The 24250-nt window shown below is 40.3% G+C and overlaps 1 long non-coding RNA gene across 1 annotated transcript in view; it reads left to right on the top strand.

The window, feature by feature from the left end:
* LOC128658086 (uncharacterized) overlaps positions 1 to 23842 on the top strand; it is a 64494-nt gene extending 40652 nt beyond the window's left edge. Inside the window, exons 3-4 of the long non-coding RNA XR_008402131.1 lie at positions 21101 to 21150; positions 23734 to 23842. This is a non-coding gene — a long non-coding RNA (uncharacterized LOC128658086). The remainder of the gene's footprint in view (positions 1 to 21100; positions 21151 to 23733) is intronic.
* Positions 23843 to 24250: the final 408 nt, after the last annotated feature.

The following is a 24250-nucleotide window of genomic DNA, read 5'->3' on the forward strand; positions in this document are numbered from 1 at the left end:
TTGTTTCTGTTGAGGGTCCGGGACCCTCTTATAAAAAGGCCTAAGGATAAAGAAGTGTACTGGGTGTCCAATCAATGTTTTTTTCTATTTCCATGTTCATAAAAATTATCTCAGGGGGGGGGGCGGAGCCAACCGCCAAGCAGAGCAAAAGCTATCATATAGAGCTCTCCAAACCAATGCTGGTTTAAACTATTAAAAACTACTATTTTTTTGGGCAAATATCAGATCTACATTATTCTATAAGTTCTGTTAAGAGGCCCCTGAACCAGTCTATCTGATGAAGATTTTAGAGAAGACGCTTTGTCATTAAGCTCCAGCATGAAGCAGCCCTGAACTTGGAAAGCTACAAGCCGCCATTTCTGAGGCCTTGTCTTCCCTTTCTCAACTAGGCGGATCTCAACGCATCACTTTTTCATAGAAAGCTACTACAACAAAATCTTTTGTGGTGGGGACCTGGACCTGCAACCGGACCCCCCATTACTTTTTAACTACTAGCAAATATCCTGTCTTGTGATCGCTACTCTGTTCAGGGCAGCTGAACCCCCCCTCATCATCCTCCTCCCTCCCTCACAGTAGGGACTTCGTGGAGAGCTACGGAACGACAGCGGTGAGTGACAGCTTCTGTGTCACTCACTGGCAGCTGCTTATACATAACCATCGCACTTACCAACATGGCACTTGAATACAGAGTGGAAGAAATCCTATCTCAGAGATCAACAATACAGTACCTTGATCTTCAGCAAAGCCTGCAGGCACTAAGGGATCTGGCCAAGCTCCTGCCACAAGTCAGAGCGGCTCCGCTGCAGAGGGACACAGAGACCTGTCTGGACCGCAATAAAAAGCGGCTTCTGAGAGACTACGCTATTCCTACTACAGCACAAGCCCTTGTGACTAAACTCACATCACCCTGCAGCGAGTCACTGACTAATGAGACACTTCCAAGAAGCCGCTTTGTACCCCAGCCACCTAGCTGTGCGGCTAATATCGGGACTCACTCTGCTTTCTCTCAGGACTCCCCTAGGCACGACCTGGGGAAGACGCACAAAGGAAACTCAAAGATATGCAGAACTGGCTGTGACCCACTGTACTGTGTTGTCCAGATATCCCCCACCTTTCCGATAGTGCCCACACACACTACGTGGGAGACATGGCATTGAATCTTTGATTTAGACCTACACTATATAGTTGTGCCCAAATCTGGAATAGGCTAAGTGTATTTACCCATATATCTGGTCTCCGGAGGTTACAGGTCTGCTTTATAGCAGTCGACTCCTCATGCACCATGACCTCCTCTCTTAAATAAAACTCTCTCAAGGTTCACATGAGGTAGCAAGATAACCCAGCACAGATGTCTAGTCCTCTGGAGACCTAATAGAGATTGTTAAGCCTTCTCATATCTTGTCAAGTTATTATATATATGAAGTCTATCTGACAGATGATTACCTAATAGCTGACGATCACTCTTATCACCTCAGGAGACTCCCCTCCTATAGCACACAAATTTATGAGGCCTGGCATTGTTTATTTCTTCATGTTACTCTATCATCTTTTTTTCTTGTTTTTTCTTGTTGCATGACTCACCTCCCCTATCCCTTAATCCACATATGAATGCCCAGTGCACTTCCTAAGTCTCCCTTCTCCCTGTGTATAGTAGGGTATAGTAGTGCATATTCGTCTATATCTGCCACACTTAATTTAAAGCAATTCATAACAGCTCCGCTCTCCCTCCCCCTCCCCCCCCTACACTGGGTTCTTTACCCATTTCTTTTTTAACCTAAACGGCTCTTGCCCGCTGCATTCTTTTTCTGCCCTTGCAGATTTATTACTAATCATACTGTTGACATAAATTTTTTGATATACTATCATCTTGCATCCTCTTCAGCTTACAGAGTGCGGTTACATAAGCTTACCTAACCACAAGACAATGATTTAAATATGTTAACCCACACCCATACTATTCCTCATAATAGTAAAAAGAGACCCTATATTTACTTCCGTGACCTTACACCGTACTACCCGCTTACAAATGAAGACCTAAGTGTATGTTGGGTGTGAGAAATTATTTTCACTTAGATGCTTACCACTCATTGGGTACTTTTACATATCTGTAAACCTATATGCATATATTCATGTGAAGTTGTAATATGTTATTATTTCTTTTGTGTCTCAATAAAAAACTTATTTAAAAAAAAAATTATCTCAGGGATTCTAAAATCAATGCCTTTCCTGTAATCAATTGTTCAAAAGGATGACATATGTCCTCTTTCCTGCTGGTGTTTTGGTTGAGGGTCCTGGACCCTCTTATAAAAAATTAAAAAGGCAAAAGGATAAAGAAGTGTACTGGGTGTCCAATCAATGTTTTTTTTTATTTCCCAGTTGCAACAAATTATCTCTGGGTTTCTAAAATCAATGCCTTACCTGTAATCTATTGTTCAAAAGGATGCCATATGTCCTCTTTTCTGCTGTTGTTTCTGTTGAGGGTCCGGGACCCTCTTATAAAAAGGCCTAAGGATAAAGAAGTGTACTGGGTGTCCAATCAATGTTTTTTTCTATTTCCCAGTTCATAACAATTATCTCATGGATTCTAAAATCAATGCCTTACCTGTAATCTATTGTTAAAAAGGGTGCCATATGTCCTCTTTCATGCTGTTGTTTCGGTTGAGGGTCCTCGACCCTCTTTTAAAAAGGCCTAAGAATAAAGAAGTGTACTGGGTGTCCAATCAATGTTTTTTTTCTATTTCCCGGTTCATAAAAATTATCTCAGGGAATCGATAATCAATGCCTTACCTGTAATCTATTGTTCAAAAGGATGCCATATGTCCTCTTTCCTGCTGTTGTTTAGTTTGAGGGTCCGGGACCCTCTTCTAAAAAGGCCTAAGGATAAAGAAGTGTACTGGGTGTCCAATCAATGTTTTTTTCTATTTCCCAGTTGCCAAATTGTATCTCTGGGTTTCTAAAATCAATGCTGTACCTGTACTCTATTGTTCAAAAGGATGCCATATGTTCTCTTTCATGCTGGTGTTTTGTTTGAGGGTCCTGGACCCTCTTATAAAAAGGCCTAAGGAGAAAGAAGTGTACTGGGTGTCCAATCAATGTTTTTTTCTATTTACCATTTGCCAAAAATTATCTCTGGGTTTCTAAAATCAATGCTGTACCTGTACTCTATTGTTCAAAAGGATGCCATATGTCCTCTTTCTTGCTGTTGTTTTTGTTGAGGGTCCGGGACCCTCTTCTAAAAAGGCCGAAGGAGAACGACCTGTACTGTACTGGGTGTCCAATCATGTTTTTGTTTTCAATTTCACGGTTCCTAATAAATATCTCCGTGTAACTAAAATCAATGCCATACCTGTACTCTATTGTTCAAAAGGATGGCATATGTGGTGTTTCATTCTGTTGTGGCTGTTGAGGGTCGTGGCCATGGGACAGCGTATAAAACGGCTGAAGGAGAACGACCTGTACTGCCTTGCTGCTCCTTTTAGGCAGGCCAGTTCTTTGCATACATGCCCACAGACTCTGTAACGCATGCCTCTTTTAGGGAGAGGTGCAGCCATAATGCAGGGTCAGAACCTCTGCCTGCAACTGTTATACTCGATTTTGCAAAAGGAAGTAACCTTACCATGGTTCCCTGCACGCACGTCTTGTTGTTATATTTTGGTGAGGGTAATCATGATGGCCATGTAGACCACCCCCGAGAGGCCTGGAAGTAACAGGGATGAGATGAAAGTGCTAAGAATAGTACTAGTTGAAACAACCGAGTTAGCCATGGGTGTTAATCCAAGACCGCTTGGCTTTTTTTTGGTTTGGGTGCGGCTAATCATGCAGGCCATATAGAGCTGCCACCATTCGGTGTTGTATCAGGTATTAAACTAATAAGAACAGTACTACCAAAATACAGCCAATGAAGGGCCTTATGAAGACTGAGCCAAGGTTGGATTGTAGTATTTGGTTAGGCTAATCATGATGGCCATGTAGACCACCCCCGAGAGGCCTGGAAGTAACAGGGATGAAAGTGCTAAGAATAGTACTAATTGAAACAACCGAGTTAGCCATGGGTGTTAGTCCAAGACCGCTTGGCTTTTTTTTGGGTTTGTGTGCGGCTAATCATGAAGGCCAGATAGACCTGCCACCATTCGGTGTTGTAACAGGTATTAAACTGCTAAGAACAGTACTACTTAACACAACCTAGTTACCATGGGTCCCAGAGCATATGTTTTGTTATTATATTTTGTAAGGGTAATCATGCAGGCCATATAGACCTCCCCCAATAGGGTGAGTAACAGGTATTGAAATGCTAAGAACAGTACTACTTAACACAAAGTTACCATGGGTCCCAGAGCATATGTCTTATTATTATATTTTGTTCAGTTAATCATGCAGGCCATATAGACCTCCCCCGATAGGGTGAGTAACAGGTATTAAAATGCTAAGAAGAGTACTACTTAACACAACCTAGTTACCATGGGTCCCAGACCGCATGTCTTGTTATTATATTTTGTAAGGGTAATCATGCAGGCCATACAGACCTCCCCCGATAGGGTGAGTAACAGGTATTAAAATGCTAAGAACAGTACTAATTAAAACAAGCTAGTTACCATGGGTCCCACAACGTGTGTCTTGTTGTTATACTTTGTCAGGGTAATCATGCAGGCCATACAGACCTCCCCCGACAGGGTGCAACAGGTATTAAAATGCTAAGAACAGTACTACTTAACACAACCTAGTTACCATGGGTCCCAGACCGCATGTTTTGTTATTATATTTTGTAAGGGTAATCATGCAGGCCATATAGACCTCCCCTAACAGGTATTAAAATGCTAAGGAAATTACTACTTAACACAACCTAGTTACCATGGGTCCCAGACCGCATGTTTTGTTATTATATTTTGTAAGGGTAATCATGCAGGCCATATAGACCTCAACCGATAGGGTGAGTAACAGCTATTAAAATGCTATGGACATTACTAATTAACACAACATAGTTACCATGGGTCCAAGACCCAGAGCAGATGTCTTATTATTATATTTTGTATGGGTAATCATACAGGCCGTATAGACCTCCCCAAATAGGGGGAGTTACAGAGATTAAAGTGCTAAGAATGGTACTACTTAAAACACAACCTAGTTAACATGTGTCCCAGACCGCATGTCTTTTTATTATATTTTTTCAGGGTAATCAGGCAGTCCATATAGACCTCCCCCGATAGGGGGGGTAACAGGGATTAAAGTGCTAAGAAAAGTACTAATTAACACAAGCTAGTTACCATGGGTCCAACACCGTGTGTCTTGTTATACTTTGTCAGGGTAATCATGCAGGCCATATAGACCTCCCTTGATAGGGGGAGTAACAGGGATTACAGTTCTAAGAATAGTACTACTTAAACACAACCTAGTTACCATGGGTCCCAGACCAGATGTTTTCTTGTTATACTTTGTCAGGCTAATCATGCAGGCCATATAGAGCTCCAACAAAAGGGGGGGTAAGAGGGATTCAAGTGATAAGAAAAGTTTTACTTAACACAACAAAATTACCATGGGTCCCAGACCGCGTGTCTTGTTGTTATACTTTGTCAGGGTAATCATAACCTCCATATAGACCTCCACCAATAGGGGGAGTTACAGGGCTGAAAGTGCTAAGAATAGTACTACTTAACACAACCTAGTTACCATAGGTCCAAGACCGCATGTTTAATTATTATACTTTATCAGGGTAATTATATATCTAACAAATCTATCTATTTCTCTTCTATCGATTCTATCTAGCTATCAATCTATGTATATCTATCTATCCTATCTATCGATCTATCTTCTGTCCGGACTGTTTTGAGACAGCCAATTGTGTTTTTGACAAATTTGAAGTAGGAGGACAGAACAATCATCTTCTTCCATCTCCCAGTTCCAAAAATGAAGGCCATATAGACCTCCCCCGATAGGGGGAGTAACAGGTTGTAGTAAACTGTTAAGAATAGTACTACTTAACAGAATGCGGGTCACAGACCGCATGTCTTATTGTTATACTCTGTCAGGGAAATTATATATATTTCAAATCGATTTATTTATCTATCAAATCGATCGAACTATCAAACGTATCTATCAAATGTAGATTGCATCTATTGATCGATGTAATTCGTATCTATAAAATGTATATTACATATTTTGGTTGATGTCATTCGTATCTATAAAATGTATATTGCATCTTTGATTCGATAACATTCGTATCTATCAAATGTATATTGCATCTATTGATCGATGTAATTCGTATCTATCAAATGTATATTGCATCTATTGATCTATGTACAGTGTATCGATCATATGTATATTGCATCGATTGAGCTATGTAATCTATGTATCTATCTATCAAATCTATCTATCTCGTGGTTGTGCAAGTGGACTGTTTGCGGTTGATTGCGGTGCGTTACACTTGGAGTTTGCTCTGTCACTGTGAAGCGGCCGTAACCCTTGCACTACCTGGTAGATACGACATCATAACTGATGTTTTAAAGCACGTTATTGCAAACAATTTGGGAATGTTAGGTTATTTAGGCCCTTTATGGGTTAAAAGCAGACTCTGCATAAACTATGTCATTTTCCATGGGAGTTTTGCCAGGGATCCCCCTCCAGCATGCCACAGTCCCGGTGTTAGTCCCCTTGAAACAACTTTTCCATCACTATTGTGTCCAGAAAGAGTCCTTGTAGGTTTTAAAGTTCGCCTGCCTATTGAATTCAATGGCGGTTCGCACAGTTCGCCGGTTCGCGAACAATACAGGAAGTTCGAGTCCGCCGTTCGCGAACCGAAATTTTTAAGTTCGCGACATCACTACCCCTAATCTGCCACCGTCACCGCCGCCACTATACTAAAGTTATTAACCCCTAAACCTAACCCTAAGTCTAACCCTAACACCCCTAACTTTAAAATAATTAAAATAAATCTAAATAAAAATTACTATCATTACCCAAATAATTCCTATTTAAAACTAAATACTTACCTATAAAATAAACCGTAAACTAGCTATATTATAACTAATAGTTACATTGTATCTATCTTAGGTTTTATTTTTATTTCACAGCGAAGTTTGTATTTATTTTAACTAGGTAGACTAGTTGGTAAATAGTTATTAACTATTTACTAACTACCTAGTTAAAATAAATACAAAATTACCTGTAAAATAAAACCTAACCTGTCTTACACTAACACCTAACATTACACTACAATTAAATAAATTACATTAATTAAATAGAATTAACTAAATTACAAAAAAATAAACACTAAATTACACAAAATAAAAGAGAAATTATCAAATATTTAAACTAATTACACCTAATCTAATAGCCCTATCAAAATTAAAAAGCCCCCCGAAAATAAAAAAAACCCTAGCCTAAACTAAACTGCCAATAGCCCTTAAAAGGGCCTTTTGCAGGGCATTGCCCCAAAGTAATCAGCTCTTTACCTGTAAAAAAAAATACAAATAACCCCCCAACAGTAAAACCCACCACTCACACAACCAACCCCCCAAATAAAATCCTATCTAAAAAACCTAAGCTCCCCATTACCCTGAAAAGGGCATTTGGATGGGCATTGCCCTTAAAAGGGGATTTAGCTCTTTTTCTGTGCCCAAACCCTAATCTAAAAATAAAACCCACCCAATAAACCCTTAATAAAACCTAATACACACTAACCCCCGAAGATCCACTTACAGTTTTTGAAGACCGTACATCCATCCTCATCAAGCTGGGAGAAGTCTTCATCCCAGCGGCAAGAAGTCCTCAACGAAGCCGGGAGAAGTATTTATCCAAGCGGCAAGAAGTCGTCCTCCAGGCGGGCAGAAATCTTCATCCAGACGGCATGTTCTTTCTTCATCCTTCCAACGCGGAGCGGCTCCATCTTCAAGACATGCGGCGTCAAGCATCCTCTTCTTTTGATGGTTCTTGAAGAATGAAGCTTCCTTTAAATGACATCATCCAAGATAGCGTCCCTTGAATTCCGATTGGCTGATAGAATTCTATCAGCCAATCGGAATTCAAGGGTAAAAAATCCTATTGGCTGATGCAATCAGCCAATAGGATTGAGCTTCAATCCTATTGGCTGATCCAATCAGCCAATAGGATTGAGCTCACATTCTATTGGCTGATTGGAACAGCCAATAGAATGCAAGCTCAATCCTATTGGCTGATTGCATCAGCCAAATTGATTTTTTACCCTTTAATTCTGATTGGCTGATAGAATTCTATTAGCCAATCAGAATTAAAGTGTAAAAAATCCTTTTGGCGGATGCTATCAGCCAATGGGATTGAGCTTCAATTCTATTGGCTGATCCAATCAGCCAATAGGATTGAGCTCGCATTCTATTGGCTGTTCCAATCAGCCAATAGAATGCAAGCTCAATCCTATTGGCTGATTGGATCAGCCAATAGGATTGAAGCTCAATCCTATTGGCTGATTGCATCAGCCAATAGGATTTTTTACCCTTTAATTCTGATTGGCTGATAGAATTCTAACAGCCAATTGTAATTCAAGGGACGCCATCTTGGATGACATCATTTAAAGGAACCTTCATTCTTCAAGAACCATCGAAAGAAGAGTATGCTCCGCGCCGGATGTCTTGAAGATGGAGCCGCTCCGCGTCGGAAGGATAAAGATAGAAGATGCCATCTGGATTAAGACTTCTGCCCACCTGGAGGATGACTTCTTGCCGCTTGGATGAAGACTTCTCCCGGCTTGATGAGGATGGATGTCCAGTCTTCAAAAACTGTAAGTGGATCTTCGGGGGTTAGTGTTAGGTTATATTAAGGGTTTATTGGGTGGGTTTTATTTTTAGAATAGGGTTTGGGCACAGAAAAAGAGCTAAATGCCCTTTTAAGGGCAATGCCCATCTAAATGCTCTTTTTAGGGCAATGGGGAGCTTAGGTTTTCTAGATAGGATTTTATTTGGGGGGCTGGTTGTGTGGTTGGTGGGTTTTACTGTTGGGGGGTTGTTTGTATTCTTTTTTTACAGGTAAAAGAGCTGATTTGTTTGGGGCAATGTCCCGCAAAGGCCCTTTTAAGGGCTATTGGCAGTTTAGACTAAGGGTTTTTTTTCTTTTGGGGGGCTTTTTTTATTTTGATAGGGCTATTAGATTAGGTGTAATTAGTTTAAATATTTGATCATTTCTTTTTTATGTTGTGTAATTTAGTGTTTATTTTTTTGTAATTTAGTTAATTGTATTTAATTAATGTAATTTATTTAATTGTAGTGTAATGTTAGGTGTTAGTGTAAGACAGGTTAGGTTTTATTTTACAGGTAATTTTGTATTTATTTTATCTAGGAAGTTAGTAAATAGTTAATAACTATTTACTAATTAGTCTACCTAGTTAAAATAAATACAAACTTAGCTGTGAAATAAAAATAAAACCTAAGATAGCTACAATATAACTATTAGTTCTATTGTAGCTAGCTAGGGTTTATTTTATAGGTAAGTATTTAGTTTTAAATAGGAATTATTTAGTTAATGATATTAATTTTTATTTATATTTATTTTAATTATATTAAAGTTAGGGTTAGGGTTAGACTTAGGGATAGGTTTAGGGGTTAATATATTTATTTAGTGTGAGATTTTTAGATGTGGGAGACCAGAGGTTTAGGGGTTAATAAGTTTAGTATAGTGGCGGCGGCGATGTTGGGGGCGGCAGATTAGGGGTTAATAAGTGTAGGTAGGTGTCGGCGACATTGGGGGCGGCAGATTACTTGTTAATAAGTGTAGGTAGGTGTCGGTGACATTGGGGGTGGCATATTAGGGCTTAATTAGTGTAGGTAGGTGTTGGCAACATTGGGGTGGCAGATTAGGGGTTAATAAATTGATGTAGGTGGCGACAACAGATTAGGGGTTAATAAGTGTAGGTAGGTGTCGGGGGCGGAAGATTAGGGGTTAATAAGTGTAATGTAGGTGTCGGCAATGTCGGGGGCGGCAGATTAGGGGTGTTTAGACTCAGGGTTTATGTTAGGGTGTTAGGTGTAAACATACATTTTCTTTCCCCCTAGGAATCAATGGGGCTGCGTTACGGAGCTTTACGCTCCTTTATTGCAGGTGTTAGGCTTTTTTTTTAGCCGACTCTCCCCATTGATGTCTATGGGGAAATCGTGCACGAGCACATAAAACCAGCTCAAAGCAGCGCTGGTATTTGTGTGCAGTATGGAGCTCAACGCTGCCATATTGCCTGCTAAGGCCGTTTTTTTTGCAAACCTGTAATAGCAGCCATGTAGGAGAAAAGAGAGTTCAAATGTACAGATAATGTGTGTATAGCAGACAAGTCAGATGTTAACAAACAAATATGCTTAACACAATGTGCTAAAAAACAATACTCTCCTCATAAAGTGATGCAAAAATGACCGCTGCCTTCCTTCAGTCTCTCCCCGGGGACTGTACAAACAATAGGCAATAGAAATAGATGGCGCTGGTCTTGATGTGAGGTTAGATTTTCTAATGATAAATAGAGATGGACTTGATGTGCAAGTTTAAATCCAGTAAATAATGTGCAGTATACTCACTCCTTCAGTAACGTGAGTTCAGCGTCTAAGATATGTCTTTCTCCAGAAGATAGGAAACAAATTCCAAAGAGGATATCAGCTGGGCTGGAAATGGATTAAAAATTTTGTTTACTTGTTTTTACTGCTCTTGACAAAGACACTTGAGTGTTGAAACGCGTAGAGCTGAAATAAATATTTATATTTTTATACACTTGGAATTGCTTTTTTCTGTGACGAGCCGGACTCACTATATCTGATAAGTAAGTTACTACTTGATTTGTAATCAAAGATACTGTTTACTGCTGATGGGGTTTTTAATCCATTTCCAGCCCAGCTGATATCCTCTTTGGAATTTGTTTCCTATCTTCTGGAGAAAGACATATCTTAGAAGCTGCACTCACGTTACTGAAGGAGTGAGTATACTGCACATTATTTACTGGATTTAAACTTGCACATCAAGTCCATCTCTATTTATCATTAGAAAAGCTAACCTCACATCAAGACCAGCGCCATCTATTTCTATTGCCTGTAATAGCAGCGCTATTAAAGGTGAGCGGTGGAAATAACTTGCAAATTATTACCGAGTCGCTCATAACGCAAAACTCGTAATCTGGCCGTATATTATTTATTATTTTTTATTATCACTTATTATTATCTTTTACTATTAGTACCAACATTTATTGTTTAATCTAAGCCTTTTTGCAGAGTCCTCAGCTTTGACTGCTATATTTTAATACGGACACAATTTGAATATAATTACAACACTTGAAAAGGATGTTTCTGTCTCCTTTCTATATTTAAAAGACACCTGAACTAACTGGGAGTATCTTGATAAAGGCCATAATGGCTGAAAAGCGTAGATCACTCCAGTCTGCTGTCTTACTGCTATATTTTCAATGAACAGACTTCCACCACGTATTGCTTTGTTGGGGCACGCTAAAGAAACCAACATTTGCCGGTTCTGAGAAGAGCCTATAACGGCTGTTTACTTCACATTGGAGAGGAAGAAAAAACCATATCCAAAGATCTAGACAGTGGTTTGATTATTAATCCGTTAAGCTACACTCCTGACACCCACATAGTTGGTAATTACAACGATCGCTATCGGAGCTGTACCTGACTGGACCACCCTCGGACCATTAGAGGGGATTTCTGTTCTTTGGGATCTCCAAAGTGGAATTCCACACACGATAACAATTGCTGAAACTTACAGCCTAGGATGTCATAGGTGAGTGTAATCTCACAGTTGAAAATGCCCCTCTGGCCAACATTTGAGAATTCCTTCTTAGCAAGCTGGACCTATAAAGAGGACTGAACTAAAAACAAAATAGGATTAAAATTACCCCACCAGTTCTAATTAATATCTCCACAAAGGATCTGCATTTGCACCGTACTACGGAGCATGTTTCTTTATTACATCTTGTAACGCTGGAAATATCTCCTCTATCTGTGTTTGCTATTAGGCTATACCTTGCAAGTAATCAGTTAACATTTTTTGTTAACTAACTTTTCACATTTTTTATCTAGAGAATTTTCTCTTACCTCCATTTTCACTTTTTAACGTATTGCTTTTTAACTTTTTGTTTATCTTGTATATCAAGTTATTACCTACTGTGTATGTGCAGATTTTAGATTTAATAAATATGTGTAATAGTTAGCTTTATAATTATCAATTACCATAGTTGATTGTTAGACATTAGTGAACATTACTCACTTTGTATATTGTTTCAATATCTAGTAAATATATACTTTATATTCATATTCTACATTTTCCCACTTATTTCATGAACCTCAATAGCTAGATACCCTTAAGGTTTCTATGAGCGCTCTCTTATACTGTTTTTGTTATTGTATTACCATAATACCACCAACCCTGCCTACAAAACCGCACCCATAACACCCCAACCCTGACTATAAAACTGCACCCATAACACCCAAAACCCTGCCTATAAAACCACACCCATAACACCCCTAACCCTGCCTATAAAACCGCACCCATAACATCCCCAACCTTGCCTATAAAACCGCAGACCATAACACAACTAAGCCTGCCTATAAAACCGCACCCATAACACCCCCAACCCTGTCTATAGAACCGTACCCATAACACCATTAACCCTGCCTATAAAACCGCACCCATAACACCCCCAACCCTGCCTATAAATCCACACCCATAACACCACCAAGCCTGCCTATAAAACCGCACCCATAACACCACCAAGCCTGCCTATAAAACCGCACCCATAACACCCCCAACCCTGCCTTTAAAACGGCACCCATAACATCCCCAACCCTGTCTATAAAACCACACCTATAACACCCCCAACCCTGCCTATAAAACCACACCAATAACACCCCGAACCCTGCCTATAAAACCGCACCCATAACACCACCAACCCTGCCTATAAAACCGCACCCATAACACCACCAACCCTGCCTATAAAACCGCACCCATAACACCATTAACCCTGCCTATAAAACCGCACCCATAACACCACCAACCCTGCCTATAAAACCTCACCCATAACACCCCCAACCCTGCCTATAAAACCACACCCATAACACCCCCAACCCTGTCTATTAAACCGCACCCATAACACCACCAACCCTGTCTATAAAACCGCACCCATAACACCACCAACCCTGACTATAAAACCGCACCCATAGCACCACCAACCCTGTCTATAAAACCGCACCCATAATACCCCCAACCCTGCCTATAAAACCGCACCCATAACACCCCCAACCCTGCCTATAAAACCACACCCATAACACCACCACCAACCCTGTCTATAAAACCGCACCCATAACACCACCAACCCTGCCTACAAAACCGCACCCATAACACCCCCAACCCTGACTATAAAACCGCTCACAACTCTGCCCCTGCCAGTTAAGAAACACACAGGACATTTACGACACACAAAAGTCTTTGTCATTCAGCCTAATGTTTATCTTTGCTAAAGGAACTTGTTTGCACGTACACATAAAACCTAACTACATAAATTTCAGCTTTTAGTCTTTTTAAAGGGACAATGTGCTGTAAAACTGTAAAATGGGTTTCACCCTTAACATGTATTATAATACTTAGCCAATGTGTTATTCTAAAGCAACACAACAGAAATGATTATTTTTATTTTTTATTTGAAATGTAACGTAAACAACAAATTACTTAAATGTACACTACAACCAATGCAGTAGAATTGCATAATTAACAAGGGTATAATAAAAAGACAATGATTTAACACCTACTCTATTTCAAATAAGCAGTAGATTTTTTTTCTGACAAATTTATTTTTCTCCAATTTTCCAGCCCCCTGTATCATGTGACAGACATTAGCCAATCACAGACTAGTAAACGTATACCCTGTGAGCTTGTGCACATGTGCAGTAGGATCTTGTTCCCCAGAAAGTGTGCATATAAAAATAAATTTGGTAATGGAATTAAATTGGAAAGTGTCTTAAAACTCCATTCTCTTTCTGAATCATAAAAGTTTATTTTGACTTGAGTGTCCCTTTAAAAGGGTTTAAAACTCAAACATTTTCTTTTAAGATTCCGACAGGGCATGCAAAAAAGTTTCCAGTTATTAAATTTGGTTTGTTCTCTGGTGTTCTTTGTTGAATAGATACTTAGGTAAGGTACTGGAGCACTACATGACAGGAAATAGTGCTGCTATCTAGTGTTCTTGCAAATGGATAGCATTCTTGCAAAAACATAATTTATGCTTACCTGATAAATTCCTTTCTTCTGTAGTGTGATCAGTCCACGGGTCATCATTACTTCTGGGATATTACTCCTCCCCAACAGGAAGTGCAAGAGGATTCACCCAGCAGAGCTGCATATAGCTCCTCCCCTCTACGTCACTCCCAGTCATTCGACCAAGGACCAACGAGAAAGGAAAAGCCAAGGGTGAAGTGGTGACTGGAGTATAAATTAAAAAATATTTACCTGCCTTAAAAACAGGGCGGGCCGTGGACTGATCACACTACAGAAGAAAGGAATTTATCAGGTAAGCATAAATTATGTTTTCTTCTGTTAAGTGTGATCAGTCCACGGGTCATCATTACTTCTGGGATACCAATACCAAAGCAAAAGTACACGGATGACGGGAGGGATAGGCAGGCTCTTTATACAGAAGGAACCACTGCCTGAAGAACCTTTCTCCCAAAAATAGCCTCCGAAGAAGCAAAAGTGTCAAATTTGTAAAATTTGGAAAAAGTATGAAGCGAAGACCAAGTTGCAGCCTTGCAAATCTGTTCAACAGAGGCCTCATTCTTGAAGGCCCAAGTGGAAGCCACAGCTCTAGTAGAATGAGCTGTAATTCTTTCAGGAGGCTGCTGTCCAGCAGTCTCATAAGCTAAACGAATTATGCTACGAAGCCAAAAAGAAAGAGAGGTAGCGGAAGCTTTTTGACCTCTCCTCTGCCCAGAGTAAATGACAAACAGAGAAGACGTTTGTCGAAATTCCTTAGTTGCCTGTAAGTAAAATTTTAGAGCACGGACTACATCCAGGTTGTGCAGTAGACGTTCCTTCTTTGAAGAAGGATTTGGGCATAAAGAAGGAACAACAATCTCTTGATTGATATTCCTGTTAGTAACTACCTTAGGTAAGAACCCAGGTTTAGTACGCAGGACTACCTTATCCGAATGAAAAATCAAATAAGGAGAATCACAATGTAAGGCTGATAATTCAGAGACTCTTCGAGCCGAGGAAATAGCCATTAAAAATAGAACTTTCCAAGATAACAACTTTATATCAATGGAATGAAGGGGTTCAAACGGAACGCCCTGTAAAACATTAAGAACAAGGTTTAAACTCCATGGTGGAGCAACAGTTTTAAACACAGGCTTAATTCTGGCCAAAGCCTGACAAAAAGCCTGGACGTCAGGAACTTCTGACAGACGTTTGTGTAACAGAATGGACAGAGCTGAGATCTGTCCCTTTAATGAACTAGCAGGTAAACCCTTTTCTAAACCTTCTTGTAGAAAAGACAATATCCTAGGAATCCTAACCTTACTCCAAGAGTACCTTTGGATTCACACCAATATAGGTATTTACGCCATATCTTATGGTAAATCTTTCTGGTAACAGGTTTCCTAGCCTGTATTAAGGTATCAATAACTGACTCAGAAAATCCACGTCTTGATAAAATCAAGCGTTCAATTTCCAAGCAGTCAGCTTCAGAGAAGTTAGATTTTGATGTTTGAAGGGACCCTGTATCAGAAGGTCCTGTTTCAGAGGTAGAGACCAAGGTGGACAGGATGACATGTCCACCAGGTCTGCATACCAAGTCCTGCGTGGCCACGCAGGTGCTATTAGAATCACTGATGCTCTCTCTTGTTTGATTCTGGCAATCAATCGAGGAAGCAACGGGAAGGGTGGAAACACGTAAGCCATCCTGAAGTCCCAAGGTGCTGTCAGAGCATCTATCAGGACTGCTCCTGGATCCCTGGATCTGGACCCGTAACGAGGAAGCTTGGCGTTCTGTCGAGACGCCATGAGATCTATCTCTGGTTTGCCCCAACGTCGAAGTATTTGGGCAAAGACCTCCGGATGAAGTTCCCACTCCCCCGGATGAAAAGTCTGACGACTTAAGAAATCCGCCTCCCAGTTCTCCACTCCCGGGATGTGGATTGCTGACAGGTGGCAAGAGTGAGACTCTGCCCAGCAAATTATCTTTGATACTTCCATCATAGCTAGGGAGCTTCTTGTCCCTCCCTGATGGTTGATGTAAGCTACAGTCGTGATGTTGTCCGACTGAAACCTGATGAACCCCCGAGTTGTCAACTGGGGCCAAGCCAGGAGGGCATTGAGAACTGCTCTCAATTCCAGAATGTTTATTGGCAGGAGACTCTCCTCCTGACTCCATTGTCCCTGAGCCTTCAGAGAATTCCAGACAGCACCCCAACCTAGAAGGCTGGCGTCTGTTGTTACAATTGTCCAGTCTGGTCTGCTGAATGGCATCCCCCTGGACAGATGTGGCCGAGAAAGCCACCATAGAAGAGAATTTCTGGTCTCTTGATCCAGATTCAGAGAAGGGGATAAGTCTGAGTAATCCCCATTCCACTGACTTAGCATGCACAGTTGCAGTGGTCTGAGGTGTAAGCGTGCAAAGGGTACTATGTCCATTGCCGCTACCATTAAGCCGATCACCTCCATGCATTGAGCCTCTGACGGGTGTTGAATGGAATGAAGGGTGCGGCAAGCACTTTGAAGTCTTGTTAGCCTGTCCTCTGTCAGGTAAATCTTCATTTCTACAGAATCTATAAGAGTCCCCAGGAAGGGAACTCTTGTGAGTGGAACGAGTGAACTTTTCTTTTCGTTCACCTTCCATCCATGTGACCTTAGAAATGCCAGCACTAACTCTGTATGAGACTTGGCAGTTTGAAAGCTTGAAGCTTGTATCAGAATGTCGTCTAGGTATGGAGCTACCGAGATTCCCCGCGGTCTTAGTACCGCCAGAAGAGCACCCAGAACCTTTGTGAAGATTCTTGGAGCTGTAGCCAATCCGAATGGAAGAGCCACAAACTGGTAATGCCTGTCTAGGAAGGCAAACCTTAGGTACCGATAATGATCTTTGTGAATCGGTATGTGAAGGTAAGCATCTTTTAAATCTACAGTGGTCATGTATTGACCCTCTTGGATCATAGGTAAAATTGTCCGAATAGTCTCCATCTTGAACGATGGAACTCTTAGGAATTTGTTTAGGATCTTTAAGTCCAGGATTGGTCTGAAAGTTCCCTCTTTTTTGGGAACCACAAACAGATTTGAGTAAAACCCCTGTCCCTGTTCCGATCGTGGAACTGGATGGATTACTCCCATTAACAAGAGCTCTTGTACGCAGCGTAGAAACGCCTCTTTCTTTGTCTGGATTGTTGACAATCTTGACAGATGAAATCTCTCTCTTGGAGGAGAGTATTTGAAGTCCAGAAGGTATCCCTGAGATATTATCTCTAGCGCCCAGGGATCCTGAACATCTCTTGCCCAAGCCTGGGCGAAGAGAGAAAGTCTGCCCCCCACTAGATCCGATCCCGGATCGGGGGCCCTCAATTCATGCTGTTTTAGGGGCAGCAGCAGGTTTCCTAGTCTGCTTGCCCTTGTTCCAGGACTGGTTAGGTTTCCAGCCTTGTCTGTAGCGAGCAACAGCTCCTTCCTGTTTTGGTGCAGAGGAAGTTGATGCTGCTCCTGCTTTGAAATTACGAAAGGAACGAAAATTAGACTGTCTAGTCTTGGCTTTGGCTTTGTCCTGAGGCAGGGCATGGCCTTTACCTCCTGTAATGTCAGCGATAATCTCTTTCAACCCGGGCCCGAATAAGGTCTGCCCTTTGAAAGGTATATTAAGCAATTTAGACTTAGAAGTAACATCAGCTGACCAGGATTTTAGCCACAGCGCCCTGCGTGCCTGAATGGCGAATCCTGAATTCTTCGCCGTAAGTTTAGTAAGATGTACTACGGCCTCCGAAATGAATGAATTAGCTAGTTTAAGGACTCTAAGCCTGTCCGTAATGTCGTCCAGAGTAGCTGAACCAATGTTCTCTTCCAGAGACTCAATCCAGAATGCCGCTGCAGCCGTGATCGGCGCAATGCATGCAAGGGGTTGCAATATAAAACCTTGTTGAACAAACATTTTCTTAAGGTAACCCTCTAACTTTTTATCCATTGGATCTGAAAAAGCACAGCTATCCTCCACCGGGATAGTGGTACGCTTAGCTAAGGTAGAAATTGCTCCCTCCACCTTAGGGACCGTTTGCCATAAGTCCCTTGTGGTGGCGTCTATTGGAAACATTTTTCTAAATATCGGAGGGGGTGAGAACGGCACACCGGGTCTATCCCACTCCTTAGTAACAATTTCAGTAAGTCTCTTAGGTATAGGAAAAACCTCAGTACTCGTCGGTACCGCAAAATATTTATCCAACCTACACATTTTCTCTGGTATTGCAACTGTGTTACAATCATTCAGAGCCGCTAACACCTCCCCTAGTAATACACGGAGGTTTTCCAGTTTAAATTTAAAATTTGAAATATCTGAATCCAGTCTGTTTGGATCAGAACCGTCACCCACAGAATGAAGTTCTCCGTCCTCATGTTCTGCCACCTGTGACGCAGTGTCTGACATGGCCCTAATATTATCAGCGCACTCTGTTCTCACCCCAGAGTGATCACGCTTACCTCTTAGTTCTGGTAATTTAGCCAAAACCTCAGTCATAACAGTAGCCATATCCTGTAATGTGATTTGTAATGGCCGCCCAGATGTACTCGGCGCTACAATATCACGCACCTCCCTCTGAGCGGGAGATGAAGGTACTGACACGTGAGGCGAGTTAGTCGGCATAACTCTCCCCTCGTTGTTTGGTGAAATTTGTTCAATTTGTACAGATTGACTTTTATTTAAAGTAGCATCAATACAGTTAGTACATAAATTTCTATTGGGCTCCACTTTGGCATTGCAACAAATGACACAGGTATCATCCTCTGAATCAGACATGTTTAACACACTAGCAAATAAACTTGCAACTTGGAAATACAATTCAATTAGAATAATATTAAAATGTACTGTGCCTTTAAGAAGCACAGAAGATCTATGACAGTTGAAAATTAATAAATTGAAACAGTTATAGCCTCAATCCTTGTAAACAACACAACTTTAGCAAAGGTTTAATCCCATTAGCAAAGATAACAAATTCTGAAAGCAAGAAACAAATTACAGAATAAACGTTTTTTATCTCAGTCAAACTATAATTCTCACAGCTCTGCTGAGAGAAATTACCTCCCTCAAAATAAGTTTGAAGACCCCTGAGCTCTGTAGAGATGAACCGGATCATGCAGGGAATACAATGAGTTGCTGACTGAAATATTTGATGCATAGAAAAAGCGCCAAAAAACGGCCCCTCCCCCTCACACACAGCAGTGAGGAAGAACAGAAACTGTCAGAAAAACAGATTAAGCAACTGCCAAGTGGAAAAATAGTGCCCAAACATTTATTCACACAGTACCTCAGCAAATGAAAACGATTTTACATTCCAGCAAAAACGTTAAACATAATCTCTAGTTATTAAACAGCTTTATGTATTTCTTACAGTGTAATTCTAGTGAAGTACCATTCCCCAGAATACTGAAGTGTAAAGTATACATACATGACATTATATCGGTATGGCAGGATTTTCTCATCAATTCCATTGTCAGAAAATAAAAACTGCTACATACCTCTATGCAGATTCATCTGCCCGCTGTCCCCTGATCTGAAGTTTACCTCACTCCTCAGATGGCCGAGAACAGCAATATGATCTTAACTACTCCGGCTAAAATCATAGCAAAACTCTGGTAGATTCTTCTTCAAACTCTGCCAGAGAGGTAATAACACACTCCGGTGCTATTTTAAAATAACAAACTTTTGATTGAAGATATAAAACTAAGTATAATCACCATAGTCCTCTCACACATCCTATCTAGTCGTTGGGTGCAAGAGAATGACTGGGAGTGACGTAGAGGGGAGGAGCTATATGCAGCTCTGCTGGGTGAATCCTCTTGCACTTCCTGTTGGGGAGGAGTAATATCCCAGAAGTAATGATGACCCGTGGACTGATCACACTTAACAGAAGAAACTGCTGCCATATACAGTCGTGCACGCTCCTGACCTTAGGTCTCTGCTTTTCAACAAAATATATCAAGAAAACGAAACAAAATGTGATAGAAGTAAAATAGAAAGTTGTTTAAAAATGTTCTGAATTGTGAAAGACAAATTTTGGGGTTTAAAAAGTTAGATAACGCCTTTACTACCCATTCCCCAGCCATTCCCCAGGAATAGGTAATAAATTGACTATCTATCTTTTTAAACAATAAGTGGACATTCATTTAAAAAATCTTATCATTCATCACTATCAGTTTAAACAACTTTAATGTAAACTTGTGTTACACATAAAAAATAATCTCAATATGTCAAAACATCATCCTTTAATTTTTTTAAATTTCTTTTATTGATTGTACATATTTACTTTACTATTGCCAGTACAAGGCTAACTATCTAAAACCAGAGAATTATTGTAGTGATGGTTAAGTCTCCCCTTTATAAAAATAGATCTGGAATGTTAGTGATATTTTAGATGGAGTTTAATTAATTAGATGTAATGAAGATGCTCTATAACTTACTTTTTAATATAGATATGAAATTCAAATTTTTTTTCGGTGAGCTATAGGTTTGAAATGTTCTTCAATCAGCGCTCTCGCCTTAAGGGACTTTTGTTGTAGCTAGAGCGCTGATTGGACAACAATTCAAATCTTTAGCTCAAAGAAAAATTTACTTTTAAAGTGGGCAGTGGAGTTCAGAGAATTTTAATTTCTTATCTATATTAAAAATTAAGTTATAGTGCATCTACAACTGATGGATTAAACTCCACCTAAAATGTCACTAACATTCCAGATCTGTTTTTATAAATTGGAGAGTTTACCATCACTTTAATGTTTTTCTACTTTATTCAGTTAGCCTGGGTATTTTAAGTTTTTGTGATCACATGAGAACTGTAGAGTATTATTATTATTTTCGGTTATTTGTAGAGCGCCAACAGATTAGACTGAATGATTCTTACATTTTTTTTTTATTTAGTCACACTTAGGTTTGAACTCTTGGATACAAATACGTCATCACCAATCTTGGTAAGATGTTTTGCTTGTTGTTAGAGGATTTAATGCAAAAAAACCCCCCAAAAAACCTTATTTTATTAAAATTGTTTGAAGCATATGCATGTATGTAATATCCTCATCTACAGTGTTAAATCAGATCAGCTTGTTTTTAAATCCTTTTGCTGGGTGTTAATATAAAGTAAAAGCTGTAGAATTATTGTATAGAAAATTAGCAAATCTAGGCAAGTATCTTGCTTATCCCCAGAAGTACTCTGTATACATCGTTACAAATGAACCAGGGAACTCTGGGTAGGATATGCAAATTGGATATGCAATATCTCACGCTTTTTGCCGCACTTCTCTACCATAACTTTAATGAGTATTGCGTTTTCTCTTGAAATAAGCTTTATAATGGGTCTGTAGTAGCAGTGTATCTAATCTGTGTTCTCATATTGGCGTGCCGCTATAGTAATGAGGCCGCAGGTTGCATGAATTTGATTTGAGGTGTCTGACTTTTGAATTTAACTGAGCTGTAGGGACACATCTGATCTGGAATCTCATTTGGGCTTTACTATTATTATTCTTTATTTATAAAGCGCCAACAGATTACTCAGCGCTGCCCATGGGTACAAAGATAAAAGTACAATACAATAAAAGACAAAATTTTAGAGACAAATACAGGGGGAATCGAAAGCCCTATTCCCGTGGGAACTTACAATCTAGATGGGTAGGTGGATGGGAAACAGGAGGTGGGGACTGCAAAGGTAAGAATGATGTTAGTGAGGAGTTAGATGAGGCCAACTGTTGGTTAAGTTAAATTAATTTGTTAATGAGTTGGGTGATAAGCTTCCCCGAACAAAAAGGTCTTTAGGGAGCGTTTAAAGGAGGACAGGTTAGGGGAAAATCTGACAGCTCGAGGAAGTGTGTTCTAGAGATTTGGTGCTGCACGAGAGAAGTCCTGTAGTCTAGCATGGGAGGAGGTGATGGTAGAGGAGGAAAGGAGCAGGTCATTGTTGGATATTGGGGGGTGGGCTGGAGTATATTTGTTGATGAGGGAGGACAGGAAGGGTGGGGCAGCATTGTTGAGGGCTTTATAGGTCAGGGTGAGAATTTTGAATTTAATTCTGCTGTGAATAGGGAGCCAGTGAAGGGACTCACAGAGAGTTGCAGCAGATATAGAGCATCGGGAGAGGTGGATTAGCCTGGCAGAAGCATTTAGGATGGATTGAAGAGGGGGAGAGGTCAGAGAGAGGGAGACCAGTTAGTTGGTTATTACAGTAGTCAAGTCGGGAAATTACCAGGGAGTGGATTAGCTGTTTAGTAGTTTCAGCGTTCACAAATGGACGAATTTTGGAGATAATGCATAGGTGGTTGCAGCAGGATGAAGAGAGCAATTGGATGTGGGGAATGAAAGACAGATTTGAGTCAAGTATGACTCCAAGGCAGCGGACTTGGGGTGATGAGGAGATAGAAAAGAAAGGGGATGAATGTTGAGGGTTAATGGAGATGAGATTGTTAGTATTGCGTGTCCTAGAGGTCTTGCAGTTGGAGACTGAGCGAGAGTGTGGAAATTTGGTAATTGCTGCAGGGCCAGGGTTAGTGGAGAGACGTCACTAGCAGCAAGCAGTAGTAGGAGTGTGAGTGAGTGACAGAAGGTGAGAGTGAGACTTGTAGGAGCGGGTTTGATTAGACATAGGAGAGTTAGATGGGGAAGTGTTTCTAAGGAGACAAAGTAGTTCATGAGAGAACACCATAGTGGATGAGAGAAGGGAGGGTGAGATATGGATAGTGTGGGTGTTGTTATTGTTATAGGGATATGCAGTGAGTTTTGGGAGAAGGGCAGACAGAAAGAGCAGAAGAGACATGGAGATCATTGTGCAGGTAGTTAGTAAGTTTTACCTGTTAGTGGGACTGCAGTTTATAAAACGTACACTATAAGGCTAAATGAGAATGTATATGATCTGGGGTCCCATATTGGAGATGCATGCAACATGTTTCTGATCTTTGGCTTCACATGGTTCTATACCTGATAGTATATGGCTATAGTGACATGTATCTAATCTGTGGTCTCATTTGGGCATATAACTGGAATAATGACAATGCAGGGGTTATGATTCTGACCTTAGGTTTCATTTTAAAGGTATACTTGGCATTATAGGGCTGCAGGGGCACGTATCTAATCTGTGGTCTCATTTAAGCATATAACTGGCATAATGGGGATACAGAGGTTATGTTTCTGACCTTTGGTTTAATTTGGGATTATATAAAGTATAACTGAGCTTTATGGACTATGTATCTGATCTTTTGCATCATTTAGGCATATAGCTGGCATGACGGGATTGCAGAAGGTTCTGTTCTGTTTCATCACTATTCTTGGTGTTTAAACATTAATTTATCAATCAGTATCTCTCATTGTATTATTGATTTAGTTATCATTTAGTATTATATTTATGTGGGTCAGTTTGATCCGGTTTTTGTTAAAATGTTCCGTTATAATGCAAAGGGCCTGACTGCAAACACGCAGCCTCAGACTCACATACATTTGTGCTTAAAGTGTTTGTTAGCATTTTCATGTTTGTCCATTACAAGTTATAACATTTTCTTTTCTCTGCACAGGGACTTTATTCTGTCTAATGAAGACTGAAGGAAGAAGAAGAACAATAATTTACATCAATGGTTTTAAAACTATGATTAATGTGCTGAAATAAAAAAACTGCAATACCAAGTTACACATTTAAATTGTTTATTTTGAAATACATATGAAGTAAAGATTTTTTTTTTTTTAAAACAATTACATATTATACAAGGAAACGTGTTCCACAGTTATGTTTCTTGTCTTTACTAGCTCATAGTTTCAAGGGACATAAAACACTATCGGCTAGATTACGAGTTGTGCGTTAGGTTAAAAAAGCAGCGTTAAGAGGTCCTAACGCTGCTTTTTAACGCCCGCTGGTATTACGAGTCTTGAAGGTACAGGCTCACCGCTCACTTTTTTGGCCAGACTTGGAAATACCGCAAATCCACTTACGTAAATTGCGTATCCTCTTTTTTCAATCGGACTTCCATAGCGCCAGTATTACGAGTTTGCCAAAAAGTGAGCGGTAGACCCTCTCCTGTCAAGACTGGTACCGCA

Source organism: Bombina bombina, chromosome 4 (assembly GCF_027579735.1).
Source record: "Bombina bombina isolate aBomBom1 chromosome 4, aBomBom1.pri, whole genome shotgun sequence".
NCBI lineage: Eukaryota > Metazoa > Chordata > Amphibia > Anura > Bombinatoridae > Bombina > Bombina bombina.